The 7,174-nt window shown below is 45.3% G+C and overlaps 1 pseudogene; it reads left to right on the top strand.

The window, feature by feature from the left end:
* The first annotated feature begins 544 nt into the window (after positions 1–544).
* LOC101902346 (histone H3.3A-like) lies at positions 545–1,431 on the top strand (annotated as a pseudogene).
* Positions 1,432–7,174: the final 5,743 nt, after the last annotated feature.

Genomic DNA, 7,174 nt, shown 5'->3' with positions numbered 1-7,174 from the left:
CGTGTCCGACTCTGTGCGACCCCATAGACGGCAGCCCACCAGGCTCCCCCATCCCTGGGATTCTCCAGGCAAGAACACTGGAGTGGGTTGCCATTTCCTTCTCCAATGCATGAAAGTGAAAGTGAAGTCCCTCAGTCGTGTCCGACCCTCAGAGACCCCATGGACTGCAGCCTTCCAGGCTCCTCCATCCATGGGATTTTCCAGGCAAGAGTACTGGAGTGGGGTGCCATTGCCTTCTCCGCTTTGCTGTCCAAGGGGCTCTAAATAGTCTTCTCCAGCACCACAGTTCAAAAGCATCAATTCTTCTGGCGCTCAGCCTTCTTTATGGTTTAATCCTCATATCTGTACATAAGTACTGGAAAACTTATGTCAGCAAAGTGAAGTCTCTGTTTTTTAATACGCTCTCTGGGTTCGTCATAGCTTTTCTTCCAAGGAGCAAGTGCCTTTTGATTTCATGACTACGGTCACCATCTTTTTGGTAGGTTGGAATCCTGGCTTTGTCCCTCGGAGCCTTAGTTCACCTCCCTTTAAAATGGGCGTAATAGGCAGAGCGGTTTGGTCGTTCGTTGGAGGGAGCTTTCCCCGTGTTTCAGCTACTGCGGCTCTTTGGGCAGCAGCGGCGGCGCGGTGGTCGGAGAAGCGGCCTAAAACTTCGGCGTTAGGTAAAAGAAAATGGCCCGAACCAAGCAGACTGCTCGTTAAGTCAACGGGTGGGAAAGCGCCCCGCAAGGAGCTGGCCACCAAAGCGGCCAGGAAAAGCGCCCCCTCTACTGGCGGGGTGAAAAAAACCTCATCGCTACAGGCCCGGGACTGTTGCGCTTCGAGAAATCCGTCGTTACCAGAAATCCACCGAGCTTCTGATCCGGAAACTGCCTTTCCAGAGGTTGGTGAGGGAGATCGCCCAGGATTTCAAAACCGACTTGAGGTTCCAGAGTGCCGCCATCGGCGCGCTGCAGGAGGCTAGCGAAGCGTACCTGGTAGGTTTGTTTGAAGATGCTAATCTGTGTGCCATCCACGCTAAGAGAGTCACCATCATGCCCAAAGACATCCAGTTGGCTCGCCGGATACGGGGAGAGAGAGCTTAAGTGAAGGCAGTTTTTATGCTGTTTTGTAGTAAATTCTGTAAAATACTTCGGTTTAATTTGTGACTTTTTTTTGTAAGAAATTGTTTATCATATGTTGCATTTGTACTTAAGTCATTCCATCTTTCACTCAGGATGAATGCGAAAAGTGACTGTTCACAGACCTCAGTGATCTGAGCACTGTTGCTCAGGAGTGACAAGTTGCTAATATGCAGAAGGGATGGGTGATATTTCTTGCTTCTCATGATGCATGTTTCTGTATGTTAATGACTTGTTGGGTAGCTATTAAGGTACTAGAATTGATAAATGTGTACAGGGTCCTTTTGCAATAAAACTGGTTATGACTTGATCCAAGTGTTTAACAATTGGGGCTGTTAAGTCTGACCATACATCACTATGATAGAATGTGGGCTTTTTCAAGGGTGAAGATACAAGTCTTAACCACAGTGTAACTTACAGTTTCCTTTAAAAAAAAAAGTAAACCTGGCAGCTATAGAATACACTATGTGCCTTTATAATAGCTATTTTATATATTGTAGTGTCAACATTTTTAAATTAAATGTTTTACACTGACATGTGGTGGGGCGTGTTGTCTTTAAGGCGTGTAATTTAGAGTTTGATTGGGTTTCTCCTGAGTAGACTACACTTGTTTATGTAGTAAAATGCTTTGCACGTTATACCTTGCATAAGTCCTCATTCTACCACATGTTAAACTAACCTTCTAGCTGATAATGCAAACACTAACGGGGAGGGGGATTTATTTCTAAGGGCTCTAGACTATAATACAAGTTATTCACACCAGCATCATCTGTTACTAATATAGTAGTTAGTGCAGCTTTTCTTTGTGTTGTGATTGGTCTCATAACTAGGTTGAACTTTTCTCTACCAAGGGGGAACAACACCGAACTTTTTTTCCTTGTGGGGTTTGTATTATAACTTAGGGGGAACTTGCTGTGGGGGAGGGACACAGCTTCAGCTTATGGAACCTCTGCCAGTTAAAGTGGTGTTCATGTGGCATAGGTTCTGGGAAAATCACTTCATAGAGATGGCTTTCCAAGTGGTTTTAAAATTTATCCTTCTATTGAAGTTTTTAGGTCAATTATGTATGTTGACTAAATTTACAAATAAACTTGTTTATTCAACTAACAAAAAAATAAAATCGGCGTAATAAGTGCTGTAGAAGGTTGCAGTGAGGAGGAAATGAGGTAAGCCATGGGAAAGCACATAAAACAGTATCTGCTTGATATATTCAGATGTGCAGTATTTATTGAGCACCTACTATGGGCCTGCTCTGGGAAACACAAAGTGAATAAACCAGACGAAACTCCTGGCCCTCCCAAGGCTTAGGAGGGGTGACAGCTGGTAAACAAGACAAATTGGCAACTGTATTAGTTTCCTTGGTCTGCCATAACAGAGCAATCAAACTGGGTGGCTTTAAACCACAGAACTTGATCCAGAAGTCTGAACTCAAGATGTGGGCAGGATTGGTTTCTTCTAAAGGATCTGAGGGACAATTCATCCCAAGCCTCTCCCCCAGCAATCCAGCTATCCTTGTAGTTCTTGGTTATAAACATGTCACTCCAATCTCTGCCTGTCATCACATAGCTTTTCTCTTTCCTCTTCTTTTCTTATGGGGACACTCCTTTCTCTTATTGTGTGCTGTGCGTGCTAAGTTGCTTCAGTCGTGTCTGACTCTTTGCCACGCTATGGACTGTAGCCCTCCAGGCTCCTCTGTCCGTGGGATTCTCCAGGCAAGAATACTGGAGTGGGTTGCCATTTCTTTCTCCAGGACTACCCTTTTCCAGCCCTCCTTAGTGTCATCATTGGCCTGAGAGATTTTTTCCTTTTTTGGCAGCGTTGCATGGTTTGTGGAATCTTAGTTTCCCAATCAGGATTTGAACCCAGACCCTGGCAGTGAAAGCGTCAGGTCGTAAACCACTGGACTACCAGGGAATTCCCAAGAGCCCAGAGCCAAGCTCTTCCAGCTGAAAAGACCCGATGCCTCTCAGAGCTGAGAGCCCCTGATGCTCCGCTTCTCAATAAAAGATTCCCCTGCATCAGGTCTCAGAGACCTGGGCAGAAGAGGATGAGAACTGCCCAGCCACATCCCACTGGGCAGGGCACTAGAATCTCCCCTCCAGGACCTAGTGGGGGTAGATGGTCTGGGGGTCAGTTTTGTTATGAAAGGACTGAGTAGCTCAGGCTTGTTCCTCCCTCTTTCTTCTCGCTAAAAACAAGAATACAGATTTCCCTTCATTCGTGATAGGGTGGTTGTTTAGTCGCTGAGTCGTGTCCGACTCTTTTGCGACCCCATGGGCTGTAGCCCACCAGGCTTCTCTGTCCATGGGATTTCCCAGGCAAGAATACTGGAGTGGGTTGCCATTTCCTTCTCCAGGGGATCTTCCCTATGCAGGGACTGAACCCAGGTTTCCTTCATTGGCAGGTGGGTTCTTTACCACTGAGCCACCAGGGAAGCCCTGTGATGGGGTTATGTCCGAATAAACCCATCGTAAGTTGAAAATATAATAAATTGAAAATACATTTAATACAGTTAGCTTACTAAACATCGTAGCTTAGTTTAGCCTAGCCTATTTTAAACGTGCTCAGAACACTCACATAAACCTACAGTTGAGCAAAATCATCAAACACAAGCCTATTGGATAATAGTGTTGAATACCTTATATAATGTATTGAATACTGTACTGAAAATTAAAAAAAAAAGTGTATCTGTTGTTTACCGCTGTAACCACATGACTGACTGGGAGCTGAGGCTCATTGCCAGCTGCCCAGAATCATGAGAGAGCATCTTACTAGTCTAGCAATCACTAGACTAGCATATCACTAGTCCAGGAAAAGATCAAAATTCAAAGTTTGGTTTCTACTGAATGATTGCTTGCCCACATCATGAAGTTGAAAAATCTGAAGTCAAACTATCAAAGTTGGGGACTGTCTATGATCGTCTCTACCAATCAGGGTTATTGTGTGGAGGGATCAAATGTGAAACCCGTATAAAGATGGAAGCAGCAGATAGCCCTGGACCCACAGTTGTCTTTCATATCTTTGTTTGGGGTCTTTCCTGACTCAGAAGCTGACCCTGAGATGAGAACTCAAGGGTACATACAGTACTCAAGACATGACCCTAGGAAATCCCCACTGGAGACGGAGACCTGAGACACGGAGGGAAGGATCCCTGCAGTGGGCGCCACTGAGCAGATGACAAAGTGGGCGCCTGAGGGTTAGTCCAGCTGTGGACCTTAGGGAGACAACATAAGAGTTTGTGTCTCAAAGAGGTCCCACCCAGGTCAGGGCCGTGTTTATTTTCCTCTCTATCATGGGCTTGGGGATGATCCCAGGGGTGCTGGTGGGGTCTGGGAAGTGTTTAGGACATTAGTAGCGGGCAACAGTGATATGCCAACTGGGTTAGAGGGATCAGCGTGACCAGCCAAGCTGTGTTTGGCAAGGGTAAAGGCCGCTTTGATGTAAACAACAGAAACTGGGGCACATGATGTGCTCCAACATCAACATGGTGCTGGCAGAAAATTGCATGGTCATTCACCTCTTCCTGACTTTTCTAGATCTTTCTATGTGCAGTCTTTCTCCTTTTGCGCAATTAATAAACTCGTATTCATCCTTGAAAACTCTGCTTGGGTGACCCCTTGTGGCATACTGTGGTTACTACAGTTTTGCTCAGCTCTTTCAACATGCTGCTGCTGCTGCTGCTGCTAAGTCATTTCAGTCGTGTCCGATTGTGTGTGACCCCATAGACGGCAGCCCACCAGCTTCCCCAGTCCCTGGGATTCTCCAGGCAAGAACACTGGAGTGGATTGCCGTTTCCTTCTCCAATGCATGAAAGTGAAAAGTGAAAGGGAAGTCGCTCAGTTTTGTCCGACTCTTCGAGACCCCATGGACTGCAGCCTACCAGGCTCCTCCATCCATGGGATTTTCCAGGCAAGAGTACTGGAGTGGGGTGCCATCGCCTTCTCCATAGTGGTGGCCAATTAGAATTCAATCCTAAAGGAAATCAGTCAGTCAATCCAAAAGGAAATTAACCCTGAGTATTCATTGGAAGGACTGATGCTGAAGCTGAAGCTGAAGCTGAAACTCCAATACTTTGGCCACCTACTGCAAAGAGCCAGCTCAATGGGAAAGACCCTGATGTTAGGCAAGACTGAGGGCAGGAGAAGGGGGAAGCGGCGACATAGGATGAGATGGTTGGATGACATCACTGACTCAATGGACTTGAGTTTGAGCAAACTCCAGGAGATAGTGAAGGACAGGGAAGCCTGGTGTGCTGCGGTCCATGAGGTCACAAAGAGTTGGACATGACTTAGCAACTGAACAACAACACCAAATCAGTTCTCTGCCACCTGGGCAAAGTGACTGGTTTAATAGGAGGAAGTGACCAACCAAGGCCAATTAGACTCTCCCTTGAAAGGGATACTGAGGGCTAGAAGGGAGAAAAGCACTTTCTAGAGAGGTTTTTGAAAATGCAATAGTGAAGGCCCAGGGCTATTACAACTGATCTTCTGGAAGAAGCTCTCTACTAACATACTCTTTTCCTCTGTGGAAAAGAGGCATGTTTTCAGCTCCTGAAGTCATAGGTCTACTTTCTACATATATTACAAGTAGTTGTCCTTTGTTGCTTAATCCACTTGGAGTTTAGACTCTGTCCCTAGCAATTGGCAAGCCCTCCACTAATGTATAGCTGCTCTGGATTCTTGAGTGATTGTCCCCCCAAAATCTAATCATTCCGTTTCTTATACTTTGAACTTCAGTATCTTGTATTGATTTTCAATCAATACCTGGTTTGGCCCAGGTTGTAATTGCTTGTTTGCACAATTAATCTTTCTTGATCCTGACTCATAGGGACAATGTGAGAGTTTGTGTGGGTCACTGTTTAAGGCTGTCAGCACACTTTTTCCTTCCCCTCTATCATGGACACATGACACAGGTTCAGCCAATCAGAGGTCTTCCCTGGGAAGCTTCTGGAATCGCAGAGCTGGAGAAATGTGAGTCAGGTACAGACATAGCCATCTTTCCATCTTGGCATCTTGGTCCTGTTTAATCCTAGATCCAGCTGTAGCTGAGACTTCATAAATTTTCATCATTTCCTATCCCTTGAAAATACTCCTCCATTTTTTTGTGGTCCAGTTTAAATTATATTTCTGACAGTAGAAACCTAAAGAGTTTCTGCTAAACCCATCAAATTAAAAAAGATACACTAGAGACTTCCTCGGTGGTCCAGCGGTTAAGAATCCACCTTTCAATACAGGGGACAAGGTTTCAGTCGATGGATCTGGGAACTAGGATCCCACATGCAGCAGGGCAGCTAAGCCTGAGTGTGCAACCAAGACCCCACGCAGCCAAAAATAAATAGATAATTAATAATAATAATAAAAGATACACCACCCTCCACTTTAAAAATGAGGGGAGGAGGATTGTAAAACTCCATACTGACAAAGTGAGACTGGTAGACATATATTTTTTTTTAAGGAAGAAAATGGCATTATGTTTCAAAATCCATAAAAGTGTCACACCCTGCAACTCATTAATTCATTTCTGAAGACTTACACTAGGGGGTTTTGCAAATGAAGGGAATTGCTCTGTGCCAAGGCCTTGCAGCAATGTCACCAATTTTAAAACAGCAGAAAGAATATAAATATCTAACAACAGTGGACTAGTCGAGTAAGCTATATTTCTTCCACTAGACAGAATATTTTCCATTCATTAAAAACTTATATTTTAATCCTCCCCCACCCCTACCCTGGTGGGGAGGCTGCAGTGGGCTGAACTTAGTGGTTAGATTTTAAACAATAGAGAAAAGGGAAAATAGAAACTCAACAGCAAAAATACTAGCAACACCTCCTGCAGTGGGTTGAGTGTGTGGTGTGCATGCGCTCACGTGCTTGGTCGTGTCCGACTCTCTGTGACCTTATGAACAGCCTTGGTCGCTGGGCTACTCTGTCCATGGAATCTTCCAGGCAAGAATACTGGAGTGGGTTGCCATTTCCTCCTCCAGGGGATCTTCTCGACCCAGGGATCAAACCCATGTCTCCTGCATTGGTAGGTGGATTCTTTACCAAGGGGTCACC

The sequence above is a fragment of the Bos taurus genome, chromosome 7 (genome assembly GCF_002263795.3).
Source record: "Bos taurus isolate L1 Dominette 01449 registration number 42190680 breed Hereford chromosome 7, ARS-UCD2.0, whole genome shotgun sequence".
Taxonomy (NCBI): Eukaryota; Metazoa; Chordata; class Mammalia; order Artiodactyla; family Bovidae; genus Bos; species Bos taurus.
Note: the sequence above shows the minus strand (reverse complement) of the source record. Positions and strands in the feature narration are given on the sequence as shown.